The 21000-nt window shown below is 47.8% G+C and overlaps 1 protein-coding gene across 5 annotated transcripts in view; it reads left to right on the top strand.

Annotated features, from left to right (window-relative positions):
- Positions 1–21000, top strand: part of INSC (INSC spindle orientation adaptor protein) — a 309535-nt gene that overhangs the window by 49851 nt on the left and 238684 nt on the right. For all 5 annotated transcript variants that reach the window (XM_068260115.1, XM_068260117.1, XM_068260118.1 and 2 more), the window contains one exon: positions 9109–9240. The gene's annotated coding sequence lies outside the window, so the exon portion shown is untranslated. The remainder of the gene's footprint in view (positions 1–9108; positions 9241–21000) is intronic.

The raw sequence follows: 21000 nt of genomic DNA on the forward strand, positions 1-21000 counted from the left end.
AAATAGCGGCTGCTTCTATTTAAGGCTGGAGAGGAGCGCAGATCGGGGGACCCGATTTTCAAAATTTGCCTCAGGCGGCAAAAAGTCTAGGGCCGGTGTAATGCCGATTTATGCTTCCTATCGAGACATGCTGAAATCCGATCTGGGCATGTGCACCAGCACTTGAGCTCAGTTTGCCTGATATCCTTGCGCCGGCTTGTCGATAATGACTACTACTAAGCATCCCATAGGAGCAGGTTAGGAGAGGTTGTAGGTTAGTGTTAGGAGTAGAAAAGGGAGGTTAGCGTTAGGAGAACAGATGGGAGGGTTAGTGTTAGATAGGAGAGGGGCTAGAGTTAGAGTTACGAGTGGAGAAGGGTGAGTAAGTTAGGCAGACCAGTAGCATATCTCGATAAAATTGCATATTTAGACACCTTGTCTATCGATTGACACTACCAGATTAGACCAGGTAGTACATTTTGACAAAGTAGGACAACTCGGCACTACACTGGCCCTGGGTAAGTATCTACTTATGTACCTGAGCTTCGGCTAGGGGACGGACGGACGGACGGACGGACGGACGCACGCACGCACGCACGCACGCACGCACGCACGCACGCACGCACGCACGCACGCACGCACGCACGCACGCACGGACGCACGCACGCACGCACTCTCTCTCTCTTCGGGTCTCTCTTCCATGCAACCCACTCTCTACTGCCACACTCTTTGCTGCCATCTTCTGGCTCTCGATCATGTGACTCTCATCAGTCATGTGATCAGGAGCTGGCGAATGGCAGTTCAGACTGCAGAGTGTGTGGCTGTGAAGTATTATGGATGAGACTGCAGTGCTCAGTGCTGGAACAGGTAAATCTTACACTGCTCCTCCATGTGCTACTTTGCATGCAGGTGGGGAGTGGAAAGGATGAGCTGCCCCCGCATCCCCTGCGCTTCCAGAACATACATCCAGTGGAGGCTGTTGTTATGCCCCTGCTTTACATTATGTGATACAATTCCTTTCTCATATTTATATTCATGTATAACAATCCAGTGCATCCATCTTTTTCTATGGCCCCTAGAGCTGCTTTGAAATATATTTCACAACGCTGGCATTTTATAAAATAGTGGACCTGAACTCTTGCACAGGACAGAAGGAAAACTGAGAAATACACACGGTATGTACTGTATATAGAGAGTTTACCCCCTTCCAATCCCCTCCTCCTCTGTGTCTAATCAAAAGTTGTAATTAGATCCTATAGCTGTGTCAGCTGACTGCCACCGCAGAAAGGCTTATTTGAAAGCACAGCATGTTAACAATATGTCTGCTTCCATGAAAACAGGAAGTAGATAGACTTCAGGTTTTTTTGCTGGATTTGTATTAGCTGTAACTAAGAAATATTTTTCTTTAAAGTGAATGGAAATCATAAAAAACAACAACCAGATACTTACCTAAGGAGAGGGAAGGCTCTGAGTCCTATCTTGGTCGCTGCATTCCAGCGTTGGCTCCCCAATAGCAGTATTCGACCAATGTGCATAAATATTGCTCCCTCTGCCACCGAAGGAGAGCTCAGAAGTCTTCGGGAGCCCAAGTGCTGTAGAAGACTGGCGCCCTCTCTCGCGCCTGCACAGTACAGAGCCGTCCATCTCCGGGAGCACTTGGGCTCTCGAAGACTTCTGAAGCTTCCTGCGGTGGAACGGAGGAAACCGTGAGAAGAGAGGGAAGGCTCTATGGGACCCAAGTGTCTGGTTTATTTATTTTTTGTTATGATTCCCATTAGCTTTAAAGGTTATTATGCTCTTGCGTCTCTTTTAGAGCAGAGAGGAAGTTCTGAGTTCTGGTCCGCTTGAAATCCCTAGCGCTGTTTCAACCTCCCTGGCGGTAAGCCCGAGCTACGTTAGGGCTAGCTGCCGCAGGGGATCACATGGCCCGGGCGGATTTTTAAAAATAAAAGTCGCTCTATATGCTTCAGCTAGCACTTCGCTAGCTAATTATGTCCCCCAAGTCCCTCCGGTCCCCACCGATCGCCCCCGTAACACGCACTCCCCAGGGATCCCGGGATGGCGCAGCCTCCCAATCAGCTCCAGGCTTCGCTGTGGGGAGGATCGGGACTGCGCATGACGTCATGTCTGATCGTCGCCATAGCAACAAGTGAAGCTGCGGCTCTCGTGGGATCGTGGAGGGGGGCTTTGGGGACATTAAGTGCTAGCTTAGGCATATAGAGCAGCTTTTATTTAAAAAAAAATCCTCCTGCAGACGCAGCCTCTAAAACTGCGTACCGCCAGGTGAAGTTAAAGAGGAACTCCAGTGAAAATAATGTAATTAAAAAAGTGCTTCATTTTTACAGTAATTATGTATAAATTATTTAGTCAGTGTTTTCCCATTGTAAAATCTTTCCTCTCCCTGATTTACATTCTGACATTTATCACATGGTGACATTTTTACTGCTGGCAGGTGATGTCACTGGAAGGAGATGCTGCTTGCTTTTTTGGCAGTTGGAAACAGCTGTAAACAGCTGTTATTTCCCACAATGCTATGAGGTTCACAGACAGGAAACTGTCAGGACCATAGTCTTGACATCACACTGTGGGGGTGTTTCACCACAATATCAGCCATACAGAGCCCCCTGATGATCTGTTTGAGAAAAGGAAAAGATTTCTCATGGGAAAGAGGGTATCAGCTACTGATTGGGATGCAGTTCAATTCTTGGTTGCAGTTTCTCTTTAATGCCTATGAGTGAAATGGCCCTAAAAGTGTTCTGTGAAGGAAGGTGTTTATCAGCTGCGATATGTACCACAGAGTTTGGTACTAGTGATTACGGCCTGGAACCCACTACAAAACGCTATCGCTAATCGCAATCGCTAGCATTTTGTATAAGCGTTTTGTAAGCGATTTCATGAGCATTTTTGGTAGCGATTTTAAAAAGTGTAAGGTTTTTCCCAGCGATAGTGAAGCGATTAGCGTTTTTAATTCTGATTGGTCCTTTCAATCAATTTTAATTTTTTTACAGTGTGCAGTAACTTCAAAACGCTAGCAAAATCGCTCTGTGTTTTAATGAGTGATTAGGCCAGCGTTTATATACTTTACATTGCAGAAACGCTAAACGCGAAAAATGCTGCATGTCCTGCGTTTTGCGATTTGTTAATCGCAATCGCTCTAATGGAATTTGGCCATCCATTAACATTAGCTGAGCATTTAGGGAAATCGCTAGCGGTTTTAATCGCTCCCTAAATGCTCAGAATATTGCTCTAGTGGATTCCAGCCCTAAAGCAGGTTCTCTTTAGCAACACTTATGCGCTTGATTGCAAGCGATGATTGCAGCGCTAGTGCAGTTTGACGCTATGAGGATGCTATCACAGCAGGCTTGCGTAACTGAGCTGCATGCAGTATTTTCGGAGCAATTTCGGGTTGGGTTGGTAGGTGGGTGAATAGTTTTGCAAGGCACTGTAGTGAAACAATGACTAATAAATTAATAATAAGCTATGAGGTGTCCATTCACATGGGAAGCAATGCTGTCCTAATTCTGTGACATTTTCAGTGCAGAATAAGCACCCTAGTATTGTGGCATATGTCCTTGATTGCGTTTCTTGGCCTGATCAGCACATAATCCAGGTGGTATATGTGGGTTGCGGCTGTCCGGCCTGCACCATCGCCATGGCTGCGTAGAATGTAAACAACGAGCGTGGGGGAGATGATTCCCTCATATATGGAGCAGGCAGAGGGATACATACACTGATGTTATTTATGGAGATGATATTTCCACAGAGATGAGGATTCAAGTCCCCCCAGTAATCACCTGCTGCAAAGATGGCGGAAATGTCACAGATCTCCTCACTGGTGGCAACTGATGGGTGCTGAGATCATAAGTCAGACAGAAATAAAATCAATGGTCCCTCCACATAGCAGGAAAGAAGGGCACAGGAAAGCATAGGCGCTAAAAGCTGCATCTTGCGGCATGCCAGGGAAATTTTGGGTGCACGGCGGTGGCCACTACTAGGCGCCGAAATTGCTCCTTTGGCGAAAATTGTGGCTTTCAGAATGGCCGCAATATGTGGCAAACAACTTAAATTTCGGCGCCTCATTAGCGGCGAGAGTATGAACTTTTGGCTCCCAGATGCACCCAAAAAAAATCTCGGGCGCCGGGGGGCTTGTGGTAAACCAGACTGCGGCATTGCATAGTGGGTACAGATCGAAATTTCACACTCTTGCCACTAATCGGGCGCCCGGATTTTACTTTCTTTGCTGCGTATCACAGCTTTGGGGTGGGGGTGAGTGGGTAATGCTTTGGGGGTATTTAGGGTTAGGCTGCACCAGGAGTGGTTAGGTTTATAGGTTTGAGCTGATACACATGAGATTATCGCGCTACAAGCTCAGGGGCCCAGATTGGATGCAGCAAGGCTCAGGCAGATGAGACGTTCAGTCCAAAGGCACCAGGAGCAAACACCTCAGAAAGAGAAATAAAACTTCATAGGGTAGTACTGTTGGGTTCAATATTCCCTTCACCACATCCACCTGTGGATACTTCTCCTGAAGACCACAATAACACCACGTGAGTGACAGCCCCCCCCTTAACCCGCCCCACATTCGCCCTGAAGGCCTCTAGTATAAGACGTATATATATCGCTGTGGTGGGTGTAATACACTGCAGTATAAGTCTCCCAGCTCCTAATCCTTAGCACATGGGTAGATGAAATCCGTCACAGACCACCAATCAGCCATATAATAGGACTTAAAGGGAGTATATATAGTGAAGTATTGTTTATTAAACTGTTAAAACCAAGAATCGCACTCACAAGTTTCCAGAAGTTACAAGCATATTGTGTGGGGTGTTCCCGGGACACCGCCCCCACTGCATCAACCTCTGTCAGTTAAAGAGACTTTGAAGCAAAATAAATTTGACATATTTACCTTATAATTTGCTTCAGAAGTCTCATCTGGGCTAAACCGCTGCATCCCCACCGAAAAACGAGGGTTGCAGACCCCCCAAATCCCCAGGGGGGAATCTGGCCGGCGCTTCCTGGAAGGGGCAGAGCTCTCTGCTGTAGCTCTGCTAAGGTGAGGGAAGGGGGGAGACGTCCCCTACATATACTGGGGACAGCTATACTAGCTACTACATATACTGGGGACATATACCCCTGCCTACATATACTGGGGACAGCTATACTGGCTACATATACTGGGGACATCTATAACCCTGGCTACATATACTGGGCACATATTCCCCTGCCTACATATACTGGGGACATATACCCCTGGCTACATATACTGGGTACATATACCCCTGGCTACATATACTGGGTACATATACCCCTGGCTACATATACTGGGTATATATACCCCTGGCTACATATACTGGGCACATATACCCCTGGCTACATAGACTGGGGACATATACCCCTGCCTACATATACTGGGGACATCTATACACCGGTTTACATATACTGGGGACATCTATACTGCCTACATATACTGGGGACATATACCCCTGCCTACATATACTGGGGACAGCTATACTAGCTACATATACTGGGGACATATACCCCTGCCTACATATACTGGGGACAGCTATACTAGCTACATATACTGGGGACATATACCCCTGCCTACATATACTGGGGACAGCTATACTGACTACATATACTGGGGACATCTATAACCCTGGCTACATTTACTGGGCACATATTCCCCTGCCTACATATACTGGGCACATATACCCCTGGCTACATATACTGGGTACATATACCCCTGGCTACATATACTGGGTACATATACCCCTGGCTACATAGACTGGGGACATATACCCCTGCCTACATAGACTGGGGACAGCTATACTAGCTACATAGACTGGAGACATATACCCCTGCCTACATATACTGGGCACATATACCTGCCTACATATACTGGGGACAGCTATACTGGCTACATATACTGGGGAAATCTATAACCCTGGCTACATATACTGGGGACATATTCCCCTGCCTACATATACTGGGGACATATACCCCTGGATACATATACTGGGGACACCTATACCCCTGGCTACATATACTGGGGACAGCTATACTGGCTACATATACTGGGGACATATACCCCTGCCTACGTATACTGGGGACAGCTATACTGGCTACATATACTGGGGACATCTATAACCCTGGCTACATATACCCCTGGCTACATATACTGTGGATATATACCCCTGCCTACATATACTGGGGACAGCTATACTGGCTACATATACTGGCGACATCTATAACCCTGGCTACATATACCCCTGGCTACTTATACTGGGGACATATTCCCCTGCCTACATATACTGGGGACATCTATACCCCTGGCTACCTATACTGGGGACATTTATACCCCTGGCTACCTATACTGGGGACATTTATACACCTGGCTACCTATTCTGGGGACTACTATAGACCTGCCTACTTATTCTGGGGAAACTTATACCCCTGGCTACATATACTAGGTACATATACTCCTGGCTACATGTACTAGGCACATATAGCCCTGGCTACATATACTAGGCACATATACCCCTGGCTACATATACTGGGCACATATACCCCTGGCTACATATACTGGGCACATATACTCCTGGCTACATATACTGGGCACATATACCCCTGGCTACATATACTGGGCACATATACCCCTGGCTACATATACTGGGCACATATACTCCTGGCTATATATACTGGGCACATATACTCCTGGCTATATATACTGGGCACATATACCCCTGGCTACATATACTGGGCACATATACCCCTGGCTACATATACTGGGCACATATACCCCTGGCTACATATACTGGGCACATATACTGCTGGCTACATATACTGGGGACATATACACCTGGCTACATATACTGGGGACACATATACACCTGGCTACCTATTCTTGGGACACCTATAGGCCTGGTTACTTCTACTTGGGACACCTATAGACCTGGGGGCACCTATTTTGGGGGAACTGCTGCCAGATTAACTGTATTTTTGGGGAACCACTGCTGCCAGATTAAGTGTATTTTGGGGAATAGCTGCCAGATTATATGTATGTTGGGCGAACCACTGCTGCCAGATTATGTCTATTTTGGGGGAACCATTGCCATATTATCTGTATTTTGGAGGAACCTCTGTCATTACGTGTATTTTTGGTAAAATGCTGTCAGATTACATGTATTTTTTTGGGGAAAACACTATGGCAGAGTTCAAACTTCCCTGGCAGACCTTTTACTCCACTGCTAACGTCATGTATATTTAGCCCCACCCACATTCTGTTGCGTGGCCACACTTTTTTTTGGTACGGCGCACTATGCGCACCGCATGTCCCTCCTTAGTTGGCGCATTAATAGTCTTTGTCCCCAGGCGCTGAAAGCCCTAGCTACGCCTCTGTGTGAGAGTACAGTTAGGTATAGCTATAGGGGATTTAAAAGGAGAAGGACACCGGGTTTGGGGTAGAGCACAGTCACAGAGGGAATTGGAGAGGACGCTGACTTTGGGGTACAGCACAGTCACAGAGGGGATTGGAGAGAAGGACGCTGACTTTGGGGTACAGCACAGTCACAGAGTGGATTAGAGAGGAGAAGGACACCGGGTTTGGGGTAGAGCACAGTCACACAGGGAATTGGAAAGGACACCGGGTTTGGGGTACAGCACAGTCACAGAGGGGATTGGAGAGGACACCGGGTTTGGGGTACAGCACAGTCACAGAGGGAATTGGAGAGAAGGAAGCCGGGTTTGGGGTAGAGCACAGTCACAGGGGGGATTGGAGAGGACACCGGGTTTGGGGTAGAGCACAGTCACAGAGGGGATTGGAGAGGACACCGGGTTTGGGGTAGAGCACAGTCACAGAGGGGATTGGAGAGAAGGAAGCCGGGTTTGGGGTAGAGCACAGTCACAGAGGGGATTGGAGAGAAGGAAGCCGGGTTTGGGGTACAGCACAGTCGCAGAAGGGATTGGAGAGAAGGACACCGGGTTTGGGGTAGAGCAAAGTCACAGAGGGGATTGGAGAGAAGGAAGCCGGGTTTGGGGTACAGCACAGTCACAGGGGATTGGAGAGGAGAAGGAGTCTGGCTTTGGGGTACAGCACAATCACAGAGGGGATTGGAGAGGAGAAGGATGCAGGGTTTGGGGTACAGCACAGTCACAGGGGGGATTGGAGAAGAGACGACACAGGGTTTTGGTTACAGCACAGTCACAGGGGGAATAGAAAAGAGAAGGACACAGAGTTTGGGGTACAGCACAGTCACAGAGAGGACTGGAAAGCAGAAGGACACCGGGTTTGGGGTACAGCACAATCACAGAGGGGATTGGAGAGGAGAAGGATGCAGGGTTTGGGGTACAGCACAGTCACAGGGGGGATTGGAGAAGAGACGACACAGGGTTTTGGTTACAGCACAGTCACAGGGGGAATAGAAAAGAGAAGGACACAGAGTTTGGGGTACAGCACAGTCACAGAGAGGACTGGAAAGCAGAAGGACACCGGGTTTGGGGTACAGCACAATCACAGAGGGGATTGGAGAGGAGAAGGATGCAGGGTTTGGGGTACAGCACAGTCACAGGGGGGATTGGAGAAGAGACGACACAGGGTTTTGGTTACAGCACAGTCACAGGGGGAATAGAAAAGAGAAGGGCACAGAGTTTGGGGTACAGCACAGTCACAGAGAGGACTGGAAAGCAGAAGGACACCGGGTTTGGGGTACAGCACAGTCACAGGGGGGATTGGAGAAGAGACGGACACAGGGTTTGGGGTACAGCACAGTCACAGAGGGGATTAGAAAAGAGGACACAGGGTTTGGGGTACAGCACAGTCACAGGGGGAATAGAAAAGAGAAGGACACAGAGTTTGGGGTACAGCAGTCACAGAGAGGAGAGGGATGCCAGATTTGGGGTACAGCATAAGGTTTGGGGTACAATAAAGAAATAATGGTAACTGGGATGACGGGATACAGTGCAGGTGCACGATAATGAGCGATCAGCACAGAGGCCTCGTATTCGGCTCTATATTTGGATGTCTGTAAAATGTGTACAGAATGCTGAGTGTGTCCAGCCCAGGAGGAGGAAATCAGAATGTAAACTACAGAAATTCATCTTCTTCAAAGGCTGGAATTCTGTGTTTTGCAGTCACAGAGTGAGATTCCTCCAGATGTGCGGAGAAATGAGAGGCGAGCCCAGAACATTGTACTGAACTGTCCATGCTGGAGGAGGCTGAGGATGGTGCAGGACGCGGCAAATCACCAGAATACCACAACTCCGGTAAGACAAACTCCTATACAAGAGCAGAGAGAGTCGCTCACATATCTTGTCCTGTATATCTTATATCTGGGCACCAATGATATCATTAATGTCATTTACTATTTAATTTACCGTGATGTCACTTCTGTAATATATAACATATCTGGAGAGCAGTGATGTCACTCCTGTAATATATAACATATCTGGAGAGCAGTGATATCACTCCTGTAATATATAACATATCTGGAGAGCAGTGATGTCACTCCTGTAATATATAACATATCTGGATAGCGGTGATGTCACTCCTGTAAAATATAACATATCTGGAGAACAGTGATGTCATTCCTGTAATATATAACATATCTGGAAAGTGGTGATGTCACTCCTGTAATATATAACATATCTGGAGAGCAGTGATGTCACTCCTGTAAAATATAACATATCTTGAGAGTGGTGATGTTACTTCTGTAATATATAACATATCTGGAGAGCGGTGATGTCACTCCTGTAATATATAACACATCTGGAGAGCGGTGATGTCACTCCTGTAATATATAACACATCTGGAGAGCGGTGATGTCACTCCTGTAATATATAACATCTGGAGAGCAGCAATGTCGGTGATGACACTGCTGTAATATATCACATATCTGGAGAGCGGTGATGTCACTCCTGTAATATATCACATATCTGGAGAGCGGTGATGTCACTCCTGTAATATATCACATATCTGGAGAGCGGTGATGTCACTCCTGTAATAAATAACATATTTGGAGAGCAGCAATTTCACTCCTGTAATATATAACATCAGGAGAGCAGTGATGTCACTCCTGTAATGTATAACATATCAGGAGAGCAGTGATGTAACTCCTGTAATATATAACATATCTAGGGAGCAGCAATTTCACTCCTGTAATATATAACATCTGGAGAGCAGCAATGTCACTCCTGTAATATATAACATATCTGGAGAGCGGTGATGTCACTCCTGTAATATATAACATATCAGGAGAGCAGTGATGTCACTCCTGTAATATATAACATCAGGAGAGCAGTGATGTCACTCCTGTAATGTATAACATATCAGGAGAGCAGTGATGTCACTCCTGTAATATATAACATATCTGGAGAGCAGCAATTTCACTCCTGTAATATATAGCATCTGGAGAGCAGCAATGTCACTCCTGTAATATATAACATATCTGGAGAGGGGTGGTGTCACTCCTGTAATATATAACATATCAGGAGAGGGGTGATGTCACTCCTGTAATATATAACATATCAGGAGAGCAGTGATGTCACTCCTGTAATATATAACATATCAGGAGAGCAGTAATGTCACTCCCGGAATATATAGCATATCAGGAGTACGGTGATGTCACTCCTGTAATATATAACATATTTGGAAAGCAGTGATGTCAGTCCTGTAATATATAATATATCCGGAGAGCGGGGATGTCACTCCTGTAATATATACCATATTCATGCCCAGGTCAAAAAGGAAATACTTATCCACTTAGAGGTGAGCCTCTGGATCCTATAGAGCAGGGGTCCCCAACCTTTTCCGGCCCGGGGACCACTTTCTGACCAAATTTTTCTCCGGGGCCCGCGGGGGGTGTAGCGTCCTAGTGGACAGCGTCGTGCACAGCGGGTTACCGGGGGGGCATAGCTAGCATAGTTGCCCCAGTATAGGGAGTTTAGTTGCCCCAGTATGGCTAGTACAGTTACCCCAGTATAGCTAGTATAGTGCCCAGTAAAGCTAATATAGTGCCCAGTATAGGTAGGTAGTGCCCCAGTATAGCTAGTATAGTGCCCAGTGTTGGTAGGTAGTGCCCCAGTATAGCTAGTAAAGTGCCCAGTATAGCTAGTATGCCCCAGTTAGGTAGTATAGTGCCCCAGTATAGTTATTATGCCCCAGTATAGCTAGTATAGTGCCTCAGTATAGCTAGTATAGTGCCCAGTTTAGCTAGTATAGTGCCCCAGTATAGCTAGTATAAGTATAGCTAGTAGTGCCCCAGTACAGCTAGTATAGTGCCCCAGTATAAGAACCCCAGTATAGTGCCCCTGTATAGCCAGTATAGTGCCCCAGTATAGCTAGTAGTGCCCCAGTACAGCCAGTATAGTGCCCCAGTATAGCTAGTAGTGCCCCAGTACAGCCAGTATAGTGCCCCAGTATAGCCAGTATAGTGCCCCAGTATAGCTAGTAGTGCCCCAGTACAGCTAATAGTGCCCCAGTACAGCCAGTATAGTACCCAGTATAGCCAGTATAGTGCCCCAATATAGCTAGTAGTGCCCCAGTACAGCCAGTATAGTGCCCAGTATAGCGCCCCAGTATAGTACCCAAGTATAGCTAGTATAGTGCCCCAGTATAAGAGCCCCAGTATAGTGCCCAAGTATAGCAGCCCCCACTTCCCCCCCCGCCCGCGGCCGCCGCTGCTGCAGTTACCTTGGCCGGCGGTGTCTTACATTCCCCTCTCTCTCTCGCCGGAGCGCGCCCCGCTGCTGCTGTGATGGAAAGGGAGGAAGCAGGAAAGAGAGAGCGGTTCCCATAGTAACGGCGCGCCGCTACAGGAAGCCGCTCTTTCTCTCCTGCTTTCTCCCTCTCTGTCACAGCAGCTGCAGGGCGCGCTGCTGTGACTCACACGCTGACAAGAGGGAGAGAAGGGGAATGTAAGATACCAAGCGGCCGCCAGAGATAACAGCAGCGGCGGCTGCAGAGGGGGCGGGGCGGGGGCAAAAGGACAGTCCCGCGGCCCAACTGAAAGCGTCCTGCAGACCACCAGTGGGCCGCGGACCACAGGTTGGGGATCCCTGCTATAGAGTGTTTGAGTAAAGCAACAGATGAAGCACATTCTCCAGATAGGAAACATCCCTCCGACAACGGCAATACTGGAGGGGCTCATAACCCAAACAGGATGGGGGCTGTGCGTCCATAGACGCTTCCCAGCTCTCCTCTGCTGCCTATCGTCAGGACCCAACTCCTCTTCAGGCACAAGCGTAGCGCACCTGGGTGAGTATGGCCGGAGCCGCTTGTGCTGCTGTGCTCATGCCAGAAGAGGAGGGCAGCCTCAATGTTTAGAGCAGCAGCAGGAGGACCCAGGAAGCCTCTATGGGATCCAGGGGCCTCCCTCTTCGTAGGTAAGTATTTCCTTTCTGACCCGAGCTTTGGCTTGGGTTCCCTTTGGGCACACACACACTACACATAGTGTACAATGCTGGACGCACAGCCCCCATCCTGTTTGGGTTATGAGCCCCTCCAGTATTGCCGTTGTCGGAGGGATGTTTCCTATCTGGAGAATGTGCTTCATCTGTTGCTTTACTCAAACACATCAAAGAAGACGCTTTACTATCTTACAGAGGGCTAAAAATAGATGACTAGACCCGCTCCCTTCTCCTGCTTTCACTTAACTTTTCCTTATTATCTGAAAAGAAAACAGCACCACATCTGGCAGTTTGTTGTTTGGGGTTGTCAGGGCTCACAAAGGTCTATATTCATATTTTGTGAGGAAACAAAAATAGAGACGGGAGCCCCCAATAGTGTATTATTGGTGATGAATGTTGGTGTAATAAACAAAAAAAGAGATATACTCACAAACACGGGTTGCCGAAAACCAGGCAACCACTATAAGCGCATATGGGGATATTAGACCTGTCCCCACTCAGGTTTAAGAAGTCGCTCTCTGTAGCAGGAAAAAAAGAGGGGGTGTACACACCCATCCACCAGGTAGATAACAATGTATAACAACAACAGAGGCGCTAACAGGATAAAAAAAAGAACCGTATTTAAAAACAATAAAATAAGGGGGTAAGGGTGGACTTACCTCCCCGAATTTCAAACACAACCACTGTGATCAATATGCAAAAACATTTCATCTGTACTCCAAGATAAACAATTGCAACGCGTTTCACGGGTCTCAAGCCCGCTTACTCAGGCAAAATACAAAAAGGGAGCAGTTTAGAAGTTGTGCAACAATAGCGCAGCGCCTCTGTGACCTGTGACAGAGGCGCTGCGCTATTGTTGCACAACTTCTGAGCTGCTCCCTTTTTGTATTTTGCCTGAGGAAGCGGGCTTGAGACCCGTGAAGCGCGTTGCAATTGTTTATCTTGGAGTACAGATGAAATGTTTTTGCATATTGATCACAGTGGTTGTGCTTGAAATTCGGGGAGGTAAGTCCACCCTTACCCCCTTATTTTATTGTTTTTAAATACGGTTCTTTTTTTATCCTGTTGGCGCCTCTGTTATTATATTCATATTTTGACTGCATGGAGTTTTTATGTTCTCCCCACATTTGTGTGGGTTTTCTCCCAACGCTCCAGGATTCCAGTAAAAAAAATGCCTGGTCTCCTAGAATGCTCCCAGAAAAGAAACTTCCGCATAGCTAAACTGCCTAGGCTAAGCCTCAGTGGAAAGGCGGGGCTACCTACCAATATACAGCAATTTATAGCTATAGGAAGTGTTTCCGATGCTAAAAAGAATGCATTCTGAATAATTTACTGCATTCTACAGTGACTACAGTACCTACTACAGTGCCTCTTTAAAGAGGAACTGTAACGTCAAAACGTCCCCTGGGGGGTACTCACCTCGGGTGGGGGAAGCCTCCGGATCCTAATGAGGCTTCCCACGCCGTCCTCTGTCCCTCAGGGGTCTCGCTGCAGCCCTCCGTGCAGCGGTGACGTCAATATTTACCTTCCCGGCTGCTGCGCAGGCGCTCTGATGGCTGTTGGCTCCGAAGTAGGCGGAAATACCCGATCGCCGTCGGGTCTGCTCTACTGCGCAGGCGCAAGTTTCCGGCGCCTGCGCAGTAGAGCGGACCCGACGGAGATCGGGTATTTCCGTCTATTTCCGTGCCGAAAGCAGCCACAGCGCCCCTCGCTGGAGCCAGCAAAGGTACATATTGAATCTACAGTCGGGTCTGTCGCCGGCTGTTCGGAGGGCTGCAGCGAGACCCCCGTGGGACAGAGGACGGCATGGGAAGCCTCATTAGGATCCGGAGGCTTCCCCCACCCGAGGTGAGTACCCCCCAGCGGAGGTTTTTGATGTTACAGAGTCTCTTTAAGGAGAATCTGTATTCATAAAAAATGCCCCGGGGGTACTCACCTCGGGAGGGGGAAACCTCTGGATACTATCGAGGCTTCCCCAGTCTTCCTCCGTCCCACGGATGCAGAGATAAAGCTCCACGAACGGCGGCCATGTAAATATTTACTTTCCTGGCTCCAGCGCAGTAGGGAATCCCAGTCGGGTCTGCTCTACTGCGCAGGGGAAAGTCTCCTGCTCCTGTGCAGTAGAGCGAACCCGACTGAGCCAAGAACCGCAACAGCGCCCCCCGCTGGAACAGGGAAAAGTAAATATTGCACCGCCTGAGAAATTGTTGGGTGTGCATTCCATGGGCTGCAGCGAGACCACCGTGGGACAGAGGAAGACAGGGGAAGCCTCGATAGGATCCAGAGGCTTCCCCCTTCCGAGGTAAGTACCCCCCAGGGTGCTGCCATGCTCTTTCTAAGGATGCCATAAAGGACACCACTAGGCTCCTATTGTATTTTTCATCAGGTAGTGAACACTGGCTGGGGATGTTTGGAATATCAGAATTCGGATGAAATTCCACAAGAAATTCTGAACAAATACGGTAGGATAGTAGAGAGAAAAAAACACAGAGAGATCCGGGAGCCCAATCTGGTGTAGTATGGTTAGTGGATCAGGAAATAGTTATTTAAAGCAGTAATTATACTCACAAACGTGGGTTGCAGAAAAGGCAACCACTTGTGTCCGCAGGTGGGGAAATACCGTCCCCACTCGGCCTTTAGGTCCTTTGAAGGTCGCTGCTCCAAAAAAACGATTTATCGGTCGACTAATATCGGCCTAATCTCCCCTACTAACAAGAGGGGTGTTAACTTTCTGGGTACAGGTAGGAGACGCCCGGGAAAGGATATACAATATAATACTCTATATGGCAGTATCCAACTATTAAAAAATAGATTGCCCTACCTTATAGGTGTCCCTTTTGGAAATAGAGACAGAGAATCTGAACAAATACGGAATTCTTGGAATTTAGAGTTTGTATTGTGAAATTGTGAGTTAACTACAAGATTATTTATGCTAGTTTCAGTTTGCAAAAAAAAAAAATATAATTATGTAGGTTACAATTTTGCCTATAATTTTCATATAGAATTTTCTAATTTGCATTTAGACAGTGCTGGGGATGCTACAAATTACATTTCAGGCTGGGAAAAACAGAGCCAGTTATAGAAGAAGCCAGATGAGGGTTCCCTCATTCCCTTTCTTATGTTCTGAGAGAGGGTTGTACAACTTCTGTCTTTTTTGGGCTGACATCCTCACGCATTTTACTAAGGCCCAAACTAGCCCAGCCTTCACACATACCCTCTGACACCCGGCTAAGCAGAAGGAGAACCTGTCCTGCTGCCAGAAATAGGTAGTGTAAAACGCTTTGCTGCATTTAATTCTGCATTTGCTCCCAGGAGCGTGCTCCCTTTGCCCCCGGGCCCCTTGCTATCGCTACACCTCTGCATGGAAAATGATAGGAGCTGCACAATTCTGCTGTAAAAACTTTTTGCAAAAGTGTGTTTTGCCTTTGAAGTTATTTTTCCCTCTCGTGAGGATATTTATACATCAGTGGCTTCCACTTGTAATGAGGAGGAAACACGTGCATCCAATCTGATGTCGCGTGTGAGTAGAGACATCAGATGATCGCTGACCACATGAGGACAGAGCAGACACACCGCAGCACATGGAACCCTCTATTTGACTTGATGGAGGGTTTGTGTTACATTCTCTGCGCTGCTGATATAATTGCAGAGTTGCTGCACATTGCTGAGGATTTGGCTTCTCCCCCCGCCAGAGTTATAGGCAGAGCTGAGCCTACAACCAGACTCCTCTGTAGATATCCCGGCCTGCTAATGTCTATCACACGTGTGTGCCTCCATGTCATTGTGACAGCCCAATTACACCCAGAATCCAACAAGGCAAATTCTACCAGCAGTCAGGGGATGCAGGAAATTTGATACTTACAAATTATTCACTTTTGAAAAGTATTGTTTTGAAATGTATCATTTTGGACATTATATGATTAGGAAGCAACAGGAAAGGGGGGTTTAGGGTTAGGCGTCAGGGAGGGGGTTTAGGGTAAGGCATCAGGAAGGGGGTTTAGGGTTAGGCATCAGGAAGTGGTGTTTAGGGTTAGGCGTTGAGAAGGAAGGTTTAGGGTTAGGCGTCAGGAAGGGGGGTTTAGGGTTAGGCATCAGTAAGGGGGGTTTAGGGTTAGGCGTCAGTAAGGGGGGTTTAGGGTTAGGCGTCAGTAAGGGGGGTTTAGGGTTAGGCGTCAGTAAGGGGGGGTTTAGGGTTAGGCGTCAGGAAGGGGGGGTTTGGGGTTAGGCATCAGGAAGGTGGTTTTTAGGATTAAGCATCAATCAGGAAGGGGTGTTTAGAATTAAGCATCAGGAAAGAGGGTTTAGAATTAATCATCAGGAAGGGGGGTTTAGAATTAAGCATCAGGAAAGGCGGGTTTAGGGTTAGCTACCACGAAAGGGGGTTTAGGGTTAGGCATCAGGCAGGTGGTTTTTAGGGTTAAGCATGAGGAAGGGGGGTTTAGAATTAAGCATCAGGAAAGGGGGGTTTAGGGTTAGCTACCAGGAAGTAGTGGGTTTAGGGTTAGGCATCAGGAAGGGGGGTTTAGGGTTATGTGCCAGTAGAGGGGTTTTAGGATTAGGCACCAGGAAGGGGAGGGTTTAGGGTTAGGTGTCAGGAAGGGGGGTTTAGGGTTACGTGCCAGTAGGGGGTTTAGGATTAGGCACCAGGAAGGGGAGGGTTTAGGGTTAGGTGTCAGGAAGGGGGGTTTAGGGTTACGTGCCAGTAGGGGGGTTTAGGATTAGGCACCAGGAAGGGGAGGGTTTAGGGTTAGGCGTCAGGAAGGGGGGGGGGGTTAGGATTAGGCATCAGGAAGGGGAGGGTTTAGGGTTAGGCGTCAGGAAGGGGGGGTTAGGAATCAGGAAGTGGGGTTTAGGGTTAGGCATCAGGAAGTAGCGTTTAGGGTTAGGTGTCAGGAAGGGGGGGTTTAGGGTTAGGCATCAGGAAGTAGCGTTTAGGGTTAGGTGTCAGGAAGGGGGGTTTTAGGGTTAGGCGTCAGTAAGGGGGGTTTTAGGATTAGACGCCAGGAAGGGGAGGGATTAGGGTTACGCATCAGGAAGGGGGGGTTTAGGGTTAGGCATCAGGAAGTGGGGTTTAGGGTTAGGCATCAGGAAGTGGGGTTTAGGGTTAGGCGTCAGGAAGTGGTGTTTAGGGTTGGACGTCAGGAAGGGGGGTTTAGGGTTAGGCGTCAGAAAGGGGGGTTTAGGGTTAGGCATCAGGAAGTTTGGTTTAGGGTTAGGCATCAGGAAGTAGCGTTTAGGGTTAGGTGTCAGGAAGGGGGGTTTAGGGTTAGGCATCAGGAAGGGAGTTTTAGGGTTAGGCGTCAGGAAGGGGGTTTTAGGGTTAGGAGTCAGGAAGGGTGGTTTTAGGATTAGACGCCAGGAAGAGGAGGGTTTAGGGTTAGGCATCAGGAAGGGGGGTTTAGGGTTAGGAGTCAGTGGTGTTTAGGGTTAGGCATCAGGAAGGGGGGTTTAGGGTTAGGCAACAGGAAGTAGCGTTTAGGGTTAGGTGTCAGGAAGGGGGGTTTAGGGTTAGGCATCAAGAAGGGGGGTTTAGGGTTAGTCGTCAGTAAGGGGGTTTTAGGGTTAGGCTTCAGGAAGGGTGGTTTTAGGATTAGACGTCAGGAAGGGGAGGGTTTAGGGTTAGGCATCAGGAAGGGGAGGGTGTAGGGTTAGGCATCAGGAAGGGGAGGGTCTAGGGTTAGGCATTAGGAAGGGGTGTTAGGGTTAGGTGTCAGGAAGGGGGGTTAGGGTTAGGCGTCAGGAAGGGGGGTTTGGCATCAGGAAGGGGGGTTTAGGGTTAGTCGTCAGTAAGGGGGGTTTTAGGGTTAGGCGTCAGGAAGGGTGGCTTTAGGATTAGACGTCAGGAAGGGGAGGGTTTAGGGTTAGGCATCAGGAATGGGAGGGTCTAGGGTTAGGCATCAGGAAGGGGAGGGTCTAGGGTGAGGCATCAGGAAGGGGTGTTAGGGTTAGGTGTCAGGAAGGGGGGGTTAGGGTTAGGCATCAGGAAGGGTTCTGTGTGTGAGAGTAGGGTTAGGTTAAGTTGTAGTAAAATATTGTTAATATACTGTATACTGATATTTTATTATGATAATTTCCACTATTTATTCTTTAAAAATGAAGAATATTGATAGATATTTACAATAATTTTATTTACAAAAACAGTCTCCCACTTTTCCTCGCACCTCTATTTCATGCACGCCAGTCAGGATGGTAACTGAATATAAACTGTATATAGAAGCTAAATACTTCACAAAGTATCTTTGTTATGGGCCAGACGTGCTTGGAACTGCAGTACGCACTAATGTTAAAAAAGGTGCCATGGGGGAAAGCAGCTAGTAGAATACCAATAAAATGACCAATGATCTACTATTGATAAGTGGCTAATTTCAATAGTAGAATATCAGTAGGTGACCATATACAAGCATGAAGAATCCAGGTATAGATGTATTGTCTGTAAGGGCTGGTGCACACCGAGCGGCTTTTTCAGCGTTTCTGCAGCCGCTTGCGGCTGCGGATGCGCTTGGTCAATGTATCTCAATGGGGTGGTTCACACCAGAGCGGGAGGCGTTTTGCAGAAACAAATCCTCCCGGGGTGAGGCATTTTTTGGATTTCGGATGCGTTTCTGCCTCAATGTTAAGTATAGGAAAAACGCAAACCGCTCTGAAAAACACCTGTTCAGAGCGGTTTTGCCGGCGTTTTTGTTACAGAAGCTGTTCAGTAACAGCTTTACTGTAACAATATATGAAATCTACTATACTGAAAACCGCAGCAGCAATCCGCAAAACGCTAGCAAAACGCCATAGAAAAATAAAAAAAAGCGTTTCAAAATCTGCTAGCATTTTGCGGATCTGCTAGCGGTTTTTGGTGTGCACCGGCCCTTAGTAAGGAGAATTGGCTTAAAGTGGACCTGAACTCTTGCACAGGTGTTTTGCCTAAGCAAATAGGGTTTTTAAACCCTCTAACTTCGCTCACCATTCAAAGATGGGAATAAAAAAATTGCTGCAAAACATGTATATTCAACTCAAAGGAATAGTTTATTTAGTCCTACAATCCTGTTACAATATTATCTAAGCCTGCAGAATCATAGTTAGTTTGAGTAATTAGAAGTATGCATCAACACGTTACCAAGCTGCTGTTGTAGCAATCGCCCAGGGAGAATCATCTGGAAAGATCCCAAAATCAAAGTGTTTTCCCCCTGCCTTTATCAGACAGAATCGTTATAACCGCGCAAGTGCATAAGCAGCTAATCAGAACATGTTTCTATTCCGCGCAAGCGCAGAAATCAGAATCAGAATCAATATTATTTCGCCAAGCATGACTGGGTCAGGCCCGGAATTGGGTTTGGCACAATGGAGCAATACATAGAAAGAAAGGCAGAAAAACATTAGAATGACAGTAGTATCTCAAACCCAAATATAAGCATACACGAATATACAATCACAATTAGATATACACATCCGAAGTCCGCCACTCCTATGCAGGTGGTAGGGCGCTGATAGTGGGTGGTAGGATGTTAAGGGAGTTCAGGAGGCTAACGGCCATCGGAAAGAAAGAGTTCTTGTGTCTGCTGGTCTTGGTGGGGATGGCCCGAAGTCTCCGACCCAGTGGAAGTGGGGTGAAAAAACCTGGGTGAGAGAGGTCACTTGCAATCCTCAGTGCCCTGGCTTGCAGTCTTGTGTTATACAGGTGGTCAAGTGGGGGCAGAGTTCTCCCAATGATCCTCTCTGCCGACCTAATGATCCTCTGTAATTTGGGCCTGTCACTGGCGGTGGCTCCCCCATACCAGACCAAGATGGCGGAGCAGAGGATCAATTCAATGGTGGCAGTGTAAAAGCATGTTAGAATCTCCTGAGCCATGCCGAACTTCCGCAGTTGGCGGAGGAAGAAGAGTCTTTGCTGGGCTTTCCGTTGGGTTGACGTGATATTGGCTCTCCAACTGAGATCGCTGGAGGTGGTAGTGCCCAGCAGGTGAGCGCCGGGCACTCTGGCCACCTCGGTGCTATCGATGTAGATGGGAGGTGGGGTAGGTGCTGACTTCCTAAAGTCAATTATAAGTTCAACGGTTTTGGTCGTGTTGAGCACCAGGCTGTTCTCTTTACACCAGTGGCATAGTCTTTCCACCTGCTGCTGGTACTCCCGGATGTTGTCATTGGTGACGAGGCCAACAATGGTGGTGTCATCCGCAAATTTTATGACTTTGACAGAGTCTGCCGTGGATCTGCAGTAATTTGTGTAAAGGGAGAAGAGCAGCGGGGACAAGACGCAGCCCTGGGGTGCCCCTGTGTTTGTAACCTCTACCCGTGAGTGGATGTCCCCCAGCTTGACAACTTGGGATCTGTTGGAGAGAAAGTCGGTGATCCATAGCCGTAGAGTGAAGTGGACCCCCAGTGTGGTCAGGACATTCTGGAGGGTGCGTGGGCATATAGTGTTAAAAGCCGAGCTGAAGTCTAGTAGCAGTACTCTAGCATAAGCATCCCTCCTGTCTAGATGGTTGTAGATGTATTCCAAACAGATGTTTAGAGCATTATCAGTGGACCTATTTGCCCTGTAGGCGAACTGGAGTGGGTCTAGTAGGGGCAAGGTGGATAGCTTGAGGGTGGATAAGACCACTCTCTCTAGGGACTTCATGATGATGGACG

The sequence above is a fragment of the Hyperolius riggenbachi genome, chromosome 11, assembly GCF_040937935.1.
Source record: "Hyperolius riggenbachi isolate aHypRig1 chromosome 11, aHypRig1.pri, whole genome shotgun sequence".
Taxonomy (NCBI): Eukaryota; Metazoa; Chordata; class Amphibia; order Anura; family Hyperoliidae; genus Hyperolius; species Hyperolius riggenbachi.